General features: G+C 41.2%; 1 protein-coding gene across 5 annotated transcripts in view; it reads left to right on the forward strand.

Annotated features, from left to right (window-relative positions):
- jazf1b (JAZF zinc finger 1b) overlaps positions 1 to 14,591 on the forward strand; it is a 249,902-nt gene that overhangs the window by 111,391 nt on the left and 123,920 nt on the right. The gene's annotated exons all lie outside the window — the stretch shown is intronic.

A 14,591-nucleotide genomic window follows, 5' to 3' on the forward strand; every position in this document is an offset into this window, starting at 1 on the left:
TTCATTGCCACGTGCATCTGTGGAGTCAGTGGGTGTACTTAAAGCGAAGGTTGAAAAGTTTTGATTAGTAAGGGCGTTAATGGATTACAGAGATAAGGCATGAGAATGGGGTTGAGCAGGAAAATCAATCAGCCATGATTGAATGGGGGAACAGACTTGATGGGTGGAGAGGCCTAATCCTGCTCTATGTCTTACGTTCCTGCAGTACTTTAAATTAATGTGTTAGTTATTTCTAAGTGCTTAAATCTTTTTATTAATTTGAATCTCTTACATCAATTTTAGTAGCTTTTAAATGCCTCTGAATGTCAGAATCAGTTCCAACCTTTGCCAGAAGGCAGATACCCATCTGCAACAGTGCCTTTTGTCATAGTCTGTGGCCTGTGTGATCAGTCCTCCACTTCTGATATAGGTGAGTGACTCTGGGCAGTGGGCTTGTTGTGGGGAAGCAAGAGGGACTTTTCATTTCCAAGAGCTTGACTTCTTTTTAATAAGACCATAAGACTGTTAAGACAGAGGATCAGAGTTGGGCTATTCGAAGTTCAAGGTAGATTTATTATCAAAGAACGTACACATCATACAATCTTGAGATTTGTCTCCTTACAGACAGCCACAAAAAGAAACCCAAAGGAACCCATTTTAAAAAAGAAGACAGTCAAAAACCCAATGTGCAGGGAGAGAAAAAAAGAACATATCGTACAAGCAATTAAAGTAAACAAATAGCACTTAGAGCAAAAGTGAGTCCTCAGATACAAAGCCCAGAGCAGCTGTGGCAGGCCACAACCACAGCTTCGGCCTCAGGTCAGCACATAGCAGAGTTTGTTCGGCCCATCAAGTTACTCCCACCATTCCACCATGGCTTATTTATTATCTCATAGAACATAGAACAGTACAGCACAGTACATTGTTGTGCCAACTCTCAAACCCTGCCTCCCATATAACCCCCCCACCTTAAATTCCTCCTTATACCTGTCTAGTAGTCTCTTAAACTTCACTAGTGTATCTGCCTCCACCACTGACTCAGGCAGTGTATTCCACGCACCAACCACTCTCTGAGTAAAAAACCTTCCTCTAATATCCCCCTTGAACTTCCCACCCCTTACCTTAAAGCCATGTCCCCTGGTATTGAGCAGTGGTGCTCTGGGGAAAAGGCGCTGGCTATCCTCTCTATCTATTCCTCTTAATATCTTGTATACCTCTATCATGTCTCCTCTCATCCTCCTTCTCTCCAAAGAGTAAAGCCCTAGCTCCCTTAATCTCTGATCATAATGCATACTCTCTAAACCAGGCAACATCCTGGTAAATCTCCTCTGTACCCTTTCCAATGCTTCCTCATCCTTCCTATAGTGAGGCGACCAGAACTGGACACAGTACTCCAAGTGTGGCCTAACCAGAGTTTTATAGAGCTGCATCATTACATCGTAACTCTTAAACTCTATCCCTCGACTTATGAAAGCTAACACCCCATAAACTTTCTTAACTACCCTATCTACCTGTGAGGCAACTTTCAGGGATCTGTGGACATGTACCCCCAGATCCCTCTGCTCCTCCACACTACCAAGTATCCTGCCATTTACTTTGTACTCTGCCTTGGAGTTTGTCCTTCCAAAGTGTACCACCTCACACTTCTCCGGGTTGAACTCCATCTGCCACTTCTGCAACCTATCAATGTCTCTCTGCAATCTTCAACAATCTTCTTCACTATCTACAACACCACCAACCTTTGTGTTGTCTGCAAACTTGCCAACCTACCCCCTTCTACCCCCACGTCCAGGTCGTTAATAAAAATCACGAAAAGTAGAGGTCCCAGAACCGATCCTTGTGGGACACCACTAGTCACAACCCTCCAATCCGAATGTACTCCCTCCACCACAACCCTCTGCCTTCTCCAGGCAAGCCAATTCTGAATCCACCTGGCCAAACTTCCCTGGATCCCATGCCTTCTGACTTCCTGAATAAGTCTAACGTGTGGAACCTTGTCAGATGCCTTGCTAAAATCCATATAGATCACATCCACTGCACCACCCTCATCTATATGCCTGGTCACCTCCTCAAAGAACTCAGATACGATCTGCCCTTCACAAAGCCATGCTGACTGTCCCTGATCAGACCATGATTCTCTAAATGCCCAGAGATCCTATCTCTAAGAATCCTTTCCAACAGCTTTCCCACCACAGACGTAAGGCTCACTGGTCTATAATTACCCGGACTATCCCAACTACCTTCCTTGAACAAGGGGACAACATTCGCCTCCCTCCAATCCTCTGGTACCATTCCCGTAGACAACAAGGATATAAAGATCCTAGCCAGAGGCTCAGCAATCTCTTCCCTCGCCTCATGGAGCAGCCTGGGGAATATTCCGTCAGGCCCCGGGGACTTATCCGTCCTAATGTATTTTAATAACTCCCCTCTCTCTTAATATCACCATGCTCCAAAACATCAACCTCACTCATATTGTCCTCACCGTCATCAAGTTCCCTCTCATTGGTGAATACCGAAGAGAAGTATTCATTGAGGACCTCGCTCACTTCCACAGCCTCCAGGCACAACTTCCCACCTTTCTCTCTAATCGGGCTTACCTTCACTCCTGTCATCCTTTTCTTCTTCACATAATTGAAGAATGCCTTGGGGTTTTCCTTTACCCTACTCACCAAGGCCTTCTGATGCCCCCTTCTTGCTCTTCTCAACCCCTTCTTAAGCTCCTTTCTTGTTACCCTATATTCCTCAATAGACCCATCTGATCCTTGCTTCCTGAACCTCATGTATGCTGCCTTCTTCCACCTGACTAGATTATTCATTATCTTCCTCACCGGGACAAATTTATCCCTAAATCCTGCAAGAGATCACTAAACATCGACCACATGTCCATAGTACATTTCCCTGCAAAAACATCATCCCAATTCACACCCGCAAGTTCCAGCCTTATAGCCTCATAATTTGCCCTTCCCCAATTAAAAATTTTCCTGTCCTCTCTGATTGTATGCTTTTCCATGACAATGCTGAAGGCCAGGGAGCGGTGGTCACTGTCCCCCAGATGCTCACCCACTGAGAGATCTGTGACCATTCAAATCTTTATCTCTATTACTACGTAAATGCCGTCTTGTCTGCTGTTTCCTCAAATCACCTGCATCTAGCAGACAGTCCAGGCTAACTGAACGTTAGCATTTTACATGTACCTGGGTTGACAATAACATAGAATAGTCTCCCAGCCTTCCTTACCACAGTAATAGAAACTCCACTGTGGAGAAAATTGCACGTCTGAACAAATGTTTAATGTTGCAAATAAAATTGACACACCCACCACTTTCCTGGATGAGTGACATGCTGGAATGTTACCCAAATGGAAATTAGACTTTCCTATTAAATGTGCAAATTCGATATAATCAAAATAAAAGGAAATTCATTATCAATATACTATAAATGTCACAATATACTGCCTCAAGATTCATTTTCTTGCAGACATTTGCAAGGCATTGTAACAGGCAAAATATCAAGTACCCTTTATATTTTCAATTTTCATTCTCAATTAAATTAATTTTCTCAATTATTTACTCCACCTGTGTTGACATAGTAAATGCCAGTTACAATGGTTCCCACTGAGGTTCAAATGTTTTTAGTACCCAACTTGTCCTCAGCCTCTGATAACAGTGGCCACATGAGGGCGCCCTTTTACACTGTACCAGAAAGTTTTCTGTCAGTTACACAGGCACACTTTGTACAGTAATTGCCTGGTTTCATTAATTGCCATAATTATGACAGTGTTTTGGAATTGGAGCCTAAACATCAGTGTAATGAATATTTATTTTCTAATTTGGATTTTTAAGTTCTTTTTCTTCACTATCCATGATTTTTTTTTGCTGTTTCTATGTTTTCTGTGCAGTTGCAGCACTGTATTATGGCAAAACCCAAAATTGTCACCTGACAAGAATCTGAGACAACTCCTAAATGCTGTTGTGTTTTAAGTCAGCCAGTAACGCAGATGGTTTTACTTATACGCAGACACTTTTCACACTCGAGAATTTGAGTATATTTTTAGATAGAACCAAAAGAAAAGGAAAATCATTACGGGTTTATCATGCAACAACTAATGCAAGTTTCTTTTTACCTCTTTAATTTTTTATCTAAAAGCTATACAATGCTCGTTGTTTATCTCAACAAGGTTACTACCAACAAAAATCACAAACCATGTTTCCTTACTACTGAGACACTGGTCCTCTGCCAAAATAGGAAACCTAGACAACCTATTGTATTTTTTATGAGCAATTCTTGGGAGACTATAACCATAGACAGACACAATGTACAACAAAGAATGTACCGTGCTTAGCAACGTTCTTTATTTTGTTCTTACCTAGTTGGTAGTTCCTTTTAACACATAAAGGACTGTTCCCAAGTCACCGGTTAAAATGAGGCTGCATACAACTTCTGGTTGCTGGGAAATAGATAGTAGAGTGGTTGCTTCATGGCCTGGTATGGAAACACCCATGCCCAAGTATGAAAAGCCTACAAAACGTAGTGGATGAGGCCCAGTCCATTACAGGAAAAACCTTCTTCACTGTTGAGCACGTTTACAAGGAGCTTTCCCTCAAGAAGATACCATCCATCATCAAGGGTCCTCACCATTCAGGCCATGCTGTCTTCTCACTGCTGCCATCAGGAAGGAGGTACAGGAGCCTCAGGACCCACACCACCAGGTTCAAGAGCAGTTATTACCCTTTAGCCACCAGGCATCTGAACCAGCATGGATAACTTCACTCACCTCAACGCTGAATTTATTCCATAATCTATGGATTTACTTACAAGCAGTGTACAATGCATGTTTTCAGTATTATTTCTTTACTTATTATTGTTATTCATTGTTTTGGTATTTGCATAGTTTGTCTTCTTTTGCACATTGGTTGTTTGTCAGTCTGTGTACAGTTTTTCATTGATTCTATTGTGTTTCTTTGTTCTTCTGTGAATGTCTGCAAGAAAATGAATCGTAAGAAAATGAATCTTATCATCGTATATGGTGACATATATGTACTGTGATAATAAATTTACTTTCAACTTTGAGTAGAATGGGGTAATGCCTAGAGATTGAGGGAAACCAGCAGCTCTTGGATAATGTAGGTATAATTACACAAGGAAAGAGGGCAAACCTACCGTTAAGTGAATGGAATAGGGAGCATTGAGCACTTTATATGGATGATGGGCCCATGTTTCACAAGTCTGGAAACACCAGGAGGGTCCAGATCTTTCATTCGTTATATTGGTGCATCGGAACTGAATATAATAAAGACCAGAAGTAGCAAAAGTAGTGACAGAAAATGTTGCACTAAGAAGAAGTACATGAAAGCAAATAGATAATTGATTGCTTTCCCATGCTGTTCCTCACTGTAAACTCAGAGAAAATAGTTTAGAAAACCAGGGTTCATCTCTGGAATTGCTTACGATAACTCAGGTGTGATAATATTTGCAAAAATGTAGATGAAATTTGTTTTCAGTGATAACACAAAGACACAATGACTTGACATTATGTTACAGCAACTGACTTCAGATTCCAAAATTCAGAATTATTAATATAATAACATTACAAAATCTATGGGTGGCAGGATGGAGATAAATCTCTGCCAAAGGAGGTGTACGACGCTCCTTCCCTCCACTAGCCTGCTGGTCATCCTTGGGCAATGTGTGGTACCTGCTTAGCCCCCCACCCACTCCCGATCAGGGTCATGTGAAACCATGGGAGCAGATGGTGGATGGTCATATGAGCAGTTAGTGCATTTCACAAAGCCTGGTTACATGACCACTGATGCCAGGCATTCAGTCTGTAAAGAGTATTGATAATGGCTGGGGTCACCCATCTTGAGAAGATGCAGCTCAGAAGGCAATGGCAAATCACTTCTGTGGAAAATATTGCCAAGAACAATTGTGGTTATGGAAGGATCATGATGGCCATGTCATAGGACACGGCGCATAATGATGATGATCATGAAATCTACAAAACATTTTGTAACCTTTCTGGAGGATGCATTAAACTTATAAAATTAAGTTTTTCACTCCAACATCTGTTTTAGCCAGAAATATTGTGTGAGATGTACATGCAATCAAAATTTATTTGTGCTGTATGTTTTTTAGTTTTTGAAATCTGCAGAGCCATCTGGAGTGGGGTTGAGGGGAAGAAGGAGAATGTGGAATTGTATATGCAGGAAGAACTGCAGGATGCCAGGGAAAAAGCAAGAATCATCATACCTGCCAGCTGCCGGGCTTTCTGGCAGCAAATTGTTGAAGAATACTTCGGTACTGAATTTTCAATGCCACCCTTGCAGTTATAATTAGACGTTATTCTTCACATAATGCCTCTGCCTCAGCCCTTCAGTGGAGAGGATTAAGTGCTAATCCAAAGAAACAGTACCACTTCCAAAGCATTATATTTATCTTTCAATAGACAAATAATCAATTAAATTGTATTATTGTACAAAGCCATAGAACCTAGTTTCAAAGTTCAAAGTACATTTATTGTCAAAATATCTATACTATGTACAACCTTGAGCTTTGTCTCTTTACAGGTAGCCACAAAACAATGAAACCCAATATAACCCGTTAATAAAAAAGACTACCAAATACTGACTGTGTAAAAAAAATCAAATTTTTCGTGGCACGTGGCCAAGTGGTTAAGACATCAGTCTAGTGATCTGAAGGTCGCTAGTTCGAGCCTCAGCTGAGGCAGCATGTTGTGTCCTTGAACAAGGCACTTAACCACACATTGCTCTGCGATGACACCAGTGCCAAGCTGTATCGGCCCTAGTGCCCTTCCCTTGGACAACATCAGTGTCGTGGAGAGGAGAGATTTGCAGCATGGGCAACTACCGGTCTTCCATACAACCTTTCCCAGGCCTGCGCCCTGGAAACCTTCCAAGGCGCAAATCCATGGTCTCACAAGACTAACGGATGCCAATTATTATTTTAACAAATCAAGTTGTGGAAACAATAAAAGTAAGCAAGTAAAACTCAGAACGGAAGTTCACAAAATTGAATCCACGGCCATGAAGCCAGTCATCACTGCAGCCAGTTGGTTGCAAACCAGAATTTGTTCTCACTTGTCAGTTCTGGGACTCGTACAAGATGCTATCACAATAAATACATATAAAAGACTGTACAATAAATACATTGTATGGTCCTGAGTAGCACAAACAAACTGCTGGAGGAACTCAGTAGGTCAAGAGGTCAGGCAGCATCGATGGAGGGGAATAAACAGTTGACATTTTGGGCCAAGACCCTTAATCAGGATAGTCCTGATCCTTGTTTTCATCCAAAGATCCCTTGCACTTGTTGTGCTGTTTGATTTGTTTTACTGCTGCTTTTTTGTTGATTGTTGTTTTCTGTGTTGGTCTGCTGAGCATGATGGACATGTTTCGTTGGCGCCAGACTGGCGGCTGACCCCAGCACACCCTTGAATAATGTTTTGTGAACGCAAACGACACATGTACTGTATGTTTTGATCTACACATGACAAGTAAACTTGAATCTTGAATCACTTCTTATTAAATTCCATCTGTCATCTTTCTGCCTATCCCTCCAGTCAGCCAGTATCTTTGGGAAGTTTTTCTCCAGCTCTCCCTTCTCTTTCAAAACCCTCTGTTTTCTTACAATTGCGAATATATTTAAAAACCATAGACTATAAGATATAGGAGCAGGGTTAGGCCATTTGACCTAATTAGTCTGCTCTTCCATTTCACTATGGCTGATCCATTTTCCCTCTCAGCCCCAATCTCCTGACTTCTCCCCATATCCCTTCATGCCCTGACCAAGTCTCTTATCAACCTCTGCCTTAAATATGCAAAAAAGGCTTGGCCTCCACAGCTGCCTGTGGCAAAGAATTCCTCAGATTCACCATTCTGACCAAAGAAATTCCTCCTCATCTCCATTTTAAAATGACGCCCCTCTATTCTGCAGCTGTGTCCTCTGATCTTAAACTCTTCCACCACAGGAAACAACCTCTCCACATCCACTCTTTCAAAGCCTTTCACCATTCCATGACTATTGTGGACATGAATAAATATAGGTATTTAAAATTGTGTTTCTTTTAGAATTCAAGATGTAGAAGCAGCTCAAGGTCATGTAGCCTCTCGATAATGTTGTAGCTAATCTGATCTGGGCTCTTAAATCCATGTTCCTGCTTTAAATCTATCTCCGCAATGAATGTACTTTGTGACTTACCCCAAACCGACGGTACAACATCTGTATGTATTAAGAACAAAAGCCGAAAGATACAAGTACCTGGGTACAACACTATCAGATCTTGTGCAATCCGTCCACTTAATTCCACCCTCTCCTGTCTTAGACATTAAGTGCCTGTGCATTGCTTCAGTAGCACACAGGTGTTAGTATGGTTTCTGATACCTGTGGTGTAGCAATGGGTTGCTGTGCTACAAAATTTGCTTTATAGTGTGCAACAGATGTAATGCATTTAAAAGCCTAAACATCTGTTTCATCACTTACACAGTCTGGAGCAAATTTCTGCAGTTCCTCTAAGTTTTTGTGTTAGGGATTCATTGGCCATCAAATGTACTAAATGCAAATGCAGAAACTGTTGTGCTTCAAATCAATGTATGATGAAGGAAAGAGTTTGGAGAACTAACTCTCCCTTTCTGTAAATTTTGTTGTAATAGAAATATACAGTGTCTGCCAAATAAGCATATTGTAATCTGCTCTGTTACTGTAAATGCTCTTGTGTATTCTTCCCAATGCTTATATGTGCTCTTACATAATCTGTATCCTGGCGTGTTCAAATGTGGGACTGGGACAATGAATGTTAGCACTGCCAACAACGTCCATGTCGCAAAAACTCGTTGTGCGTGGGATGGGAAGTCGCGGGGGGTGGTCTTTAGGGTTCTAATGTTTTTTGTCATTCATTCTTTGGGGATTTTTCCTGTTTCATCAATGTAGGCAAGGAGTAAGAATTTCAGGTTGTATGTTGTATGCGTTCTCTGATATTAAATTGAACCATTGAAGCACTGAAAAGGATTTAACAATTGGCTTCATGATCATTTGTTTAGGAAGTTAACTGTCACAGTTCTGTGTGGTGTTACATTATCTCGTGGGCCTTAGGAACACATAATAAAGAGGCATTAGTGGAAAAAAGATTACTAGCCCCCTAACCTCTTCCGGTCTTCACCTGGAAGAATATTTTAAAGAACGATACAGCTAAGTAGGATCCCATATTGCTCATCACATCCTTTGAAAATGCAATCCAGTTAGTCCCATGCACTGCTCTTTAACTCAAAACCTTGCAAAATTTTCCTTTTAAGGTATACGTGCATACTATAGGTTGAAGGAGTATCATATTTTGCATTTTTTAATAAGTTCTCCTATTAGCTAATATTTTCCAATTAATGGAAGCTGCTTGACATAATGTGCAAATTAACACACTTTGGAAGATTGAATTTGAAGGTGGAGTGGGAACAGAGGTATCTTGGGGTCCAAGTCCATAGATCCCTCAAAAGCTGATTGTGGGGCAGCGGGGGTGCTGGTGGTGGTGAAGAAGGTGCATGTTGTATTGGCCTTCATTAGTAGGGGGATTGAGTTCAAGAGCCGTGTGGTAATCTTGCAGTTCTGTAAAACTCTGGTTAGACCACACTTGGAATACTGTGTTCGGTCCTGGTCACCCCATTACAGGAAGGAGGTGGAGGAGATTTACCAAGATGTTGCCTGTATTAGTCAACGTGCCTTATGAGGAAAGGTTGAGCAAGCTAGGTCTTTTCTCTTTGGAGCAATGGAGGTGTACAGGATTATGAGGCATAGATAGAGCAGACAGCCAGCACCTTTTTCCTAGGGCGACAATGGCAGTATTAGAGAACATCTGTTTAAGGTGAGTGGAGGAAGGTATAGGGGGATGTCAAAGGTAAGTTTTTCGTACAGAATGTTGTGGGTACCTCGGTACACGGCTTGCATTGGTGGTAATTAAAATTAAATTAAATTAAAGGCATCGGTTAATCTTGCGAGACCATGGATCTGCACCTGGAAAGTCTTCAGTCTCCAGGGCGCAGGCCTGGGCAAGGTTGTATGGAAGTCCAGCAGTTGCCCAGGCTGCAAGTCTCCCCTCTCCACAACACCGATGTTGTCCAAGGGAAGGGCATTAGGACCCATACAGCTTGGCACCAGTGTCGTCGCAGAGCAATGTGTGATTAAGTGCCTTGCTCAAGGACACAACATGCTGCCTCGGCTGTGGCTCAAACTCACGACCTTCAGATCGCTAGTTGAACGCCTTAACCACTTGGCCACAGGCCCACAGTTGGTGGCAGAGGCTGATATTATAGAGACATTTAAGAGACTTGCCAGAATCAGAATCGGGTTTAATATCACCAGCATATGTCATGAAATATATTGCAATACATGATAATAGGAAGAAAAAGAAATCTGTGAATTGCAGTAAGTGTGTGTGTGTGTGTGTGTGTGTGTGTGTATGTATGTGTGTAAAATAAATTAAATAAGTACAAAAAAAAAGGAAATAAGAAAGAATAGTGACGTAGTGTTCAGAGGTTCAATGACCACTCAGAAATCAGATGACAGAGGGAAAGAAGCTGTTCCTGAATCATTGTGTGTGTCTTCAGGCTCCTGTATCTCCTTCCTGATGGTGGCAATGAGAAGAGGGCATGTCCTGGGTGAAGGGGCTCCTTAATGATGGATGCTGCCTTCCTGAGGCACTGCTCCTTGAAAATGACTTGGAAGCTGTGGAGGCTAGTGCCCATGATGGAGCTGGCTAATTTTACAACTTTCTGCAGCTTACTTTGATCCTGTAAAGTAGCCCCCCCCCCAAACCAGACGGCGATAAAGCCAATTAGAATGCTCTCCATAGTACATTTGTAGAAATCTGCAAGATAGGCACATAGATGTAAGAAAAATGGAGGGCTCTGTGGGAGGGAAAGGTTAGATTGATTGAGGAGTCGGTTTGTAGTGGTCAGCACATCGTGGGCTGAAGAGCTCATAAAGTGTATTGCCGTATGATCCACCTCCTAAAAATTTGAACGTTTATGTTAAAACTTGTTAAATTCTATTTCTCTAAGAAGAGCACAGCATGTCTTGTCTCAGCATAAGTCGATTTTACTTTCATTCTGTGAATTCCTTCAACCTCACCTGGACCTTGACCTGAAAGGTTTTTGCCCAGGAATTATATCACTCTAAACATAGTAGAGATATATAAAGTTTCTTAATCTGCAAGTGATGAAAGCCTTCATCAAAGGAGTGAGAATTTAGGGAGCACAAAAAAGAAAAGAGAAAGTTAGAGAAATGGCAAGAATTTGGATGGGAATTCCAGAGCTGAAAGCTCAACAGCTAAAGATAGAATGATTAAAATAATCATTCCCCTAAAAATCACAGTGGCATAGTGGTTAGTACAATGCTTTACCGTACAGGAGACCTGGGTTCAATTCCCGCCACTGTCCGTAAGAAGTTTGTACCTTCTCCCCATGAGCGTGTGGTTTTCTCCAGATGCTCCTGTTTCCTCCCACAGACCAAAGACATACTGGTTGGTAGGTTAATTGGTCATTGTAAATTGTCCCGTGATTAGGCATGGATTATATCTGGAGAAGGGCTGGAAGGGCCTATTCTGCGGTGTATCTTAATCAATCAATAAACAAACAAACAAATAAATAAAAACACAATTGGATTAATTTTAAAATTGAAAAGACAGATGGGTCTCAAATAGTTGATGCTACTTCACAAAATGGATTGGTGATTTTTGATATGGTTTCTAATGTAAAATTTTCACACATAACTCAGTGATAAAATTTGGTGCAATGACTGTACTAGTTGTTGCCATAATGGTTTTTATAAATGACTTAATGTTTAGTTGTGGTAATTAGAGTATTTATTTCACAATGTAGATTCATAACTAAAATATTTGCTGTTTCTTGTTACAAAGACATAGGGCACAGAAGAAAGCACATTCATGGCTTGTCAATATACCACAACCAAACACTCTCCCTATGATGTGGTTTGTTAATTATACTAATTTGAAATATGAGGTTTACCTTTTGCCCTCCACTGTGATTTCCGTATTATGAAATTAGTCCTTTGTAATCAATTTGTCAGTAAATAAATCAGAAGACAAGTGTAACTTCTGTTCTGGAAGCAATATATAAAAATTAATTACATAAATGTGCTAGTCCTTGTTTTCAAAGTTCAAAGTAAATTCATTATCAGAGAACGTATATGTCACCATATACTACTTTGAGATTAATTTTTATTTATTTGTTGAGATATAGCGCAGAACAGGCTCTTCCAGTCCTTTGAGCTGCGCTGTCCAGCAACCCTGAATTTAATCCTAGCCTAATCATAGGACAATTTATAATAAGACCATAAAATTTAGGAGCAGAATTAGAACATTTGGCCCATCAAGTCAGCTGCACTTCATCATGGCTACTCCATTTCCTTCTCAGGCCCGATCTCCCCCGTTCTCTCCATATTCCTTCATGTCCGGAGTAAGCAAGAATCTATCAACCTCTGCACTAAATACCAAATGACTTGGCCTCCACAGCCATCTGTGGCAATGAATTCCACATTCACCACTCCTCTCCATTCTAAAAGGATGCCTCCCTATTTTCAGGCTGTGTCCTTTTGGTCTTAGACTCTCCCACCATAGGAAACATCCTCTCCACATCCACTCTTTTGAGACGTTTCAACATTCAATAGGTTTCAATGAGGTCATTCCTTATTCTGAATTCCAGTGAGTAGAGGCCCAGAGCAATCAAATGTTCCTCATATGACAAGTCATTTAATTGTGGAATCATTTTTGTGAACTTCTTTTAAACCCTTCCTGCTTTTAGCACTTCCTTTCTGAGATAAGGGACCTAAAACTGCTCACAATACTCTTAAGTGAGGCTTCACCAGTACTTTAGAAAACCTCAACATTACATCCTTGCTTTTTTATTCTAATCCACCTGAAATTAATGCTCATATCATATTTGCCTATGTCACCACTGAATGAACTTGCAAATTGGCCTTTAGGGAATTCTGCACAAGGACTTCCACGTCCCTTTGCACCACAGTTTTTTTTTTAATTTTCTCTCCATTTAGAAAATAGGCTACCTTTTTACTTCTTCTACCAAAGTGCATGACCGTACACTCTCTGATACTGTGTTCCATCTGCCATTTCTTTGCCCATTCTCCTAATCTGTCCTTCTGTAGCCTCTCTACTTCGTCAGAAGTACCTGCCACCTATCTTCATATCGTCTGCAAACTTTGCCACAAAGTTATCTGTCATTCAAATCATTAACATATAACGTAGAAAGAAGCAGTCCCAACATAGAGCCCTGAGGGACACCACTAGTCAAAGGCAGCCAACCAGAAAAGGCTCCCACTCTTTGCCTCCTGCCAAACAGTCACTGCTTTATCCATGCTAGATTGTTTCCTGTAATACTGTAACTTGTTAAGCAGCATCACGTGTGGCACATTGTCAAAGGTCTTCTGAAAATCCAAATACTGAACATCAACAAAAGTATGAAATGTGTTATGGGAACTTTTCAAGTAGTTCTGATGAAAGGTCATTGTTTCTCCACTGCAGATGCTGCCGATTTCTTGAGTTTATCCAGCAATTTCAAAGTTCAAAGCAAATTTATTATAGAAGTACATATATGTCACCATATGCTACCCTGAGATTCATTTTCATGCAGGCATTACCAGTAGAACAAAATACCACAAAATCAGTGAAAAACTACACATAACCAATGTGCAAACTCTGTCTTTGTTTTCCACTTCCAACATTTACTGGAGTTTGCTTTACTTTGCTCCTGATCTGGTTTTGATTTTGAAGGAGCACCAAGCTTGTGGGGTTTTTCCAAAACAAAATTAAACAAGGAAACTAATCGCTCTTATTAATGAGAAATATTTATTCTTGTACATTGATCCTTTGATTATCCATGATTCTCTCTTCTCTGCGTGTTTGAATTTAGGTCCTTTAAACTGGAAATACAAACGCCCAACTTCTGAAGGAGGCAGAAGAATTTTCAAAGCCTTTCCAACTCCCAACATTTGTTTTAATCAGAAATGCAGTAATTGGCAAGAAAAAGGCATTCAGCTAAGGGGGTTGGGAGGTGGTTTCCGCCCATGGCGTTTGGTTGGATGCCAGTGGCGCAGCTCTCAGTAATCCTTATGGGAGGTTCAATGTAGTTTGAGGAGCACACCTCGTTAACAAATGACAGTGGGTAGAAAACAAACCACTGGAGATGCCTGTTAAAATGTTGGCCCAAGGGGAAGAGTTGGAGAACAAAGGTGCCTTCTGGGCATCATCCATAGCAGAGCAGTTGAGGTTTGAATGCCAGGTTGTACTTGATGGGAGCCAAATTCCTATATTAGTAGGGTACGTAGCTTGATAGGCTGGCAATCTGGCGGGCAGCCCAAACAGCTCAGTTGGAAGAGTGTCGGATTGAAGATCTAAGCATCCCCTGTTCGATCCCGAGTTTTGGCACTGATAATTATTTAGGCATGGCACGGTAGCAGATAGTGCAAATGTTTTACAGTGCCAGCGATCACCATTCGGGGTTTGATTCCCACCCCTGTCTATAAGGAGTTAGTACCTTCTCCTTGAGACTGCCTGGGTTTCCTCCAGGTACTCC

This window comes from Mobula birostris, chromosome 19, assembly GCF_030028105.1.
Source record: "Mobula birostris isolate sMobBir1 chromosome 19, sMobBir1.hap1, whole genome shotgun sequence".
Lineage (NCBI taxonomy): Eukaryota > Metazoa > Chordata > Chondrichthyes > Myliobatiformes > Myliobatidae > Mobula > Mobula birostris.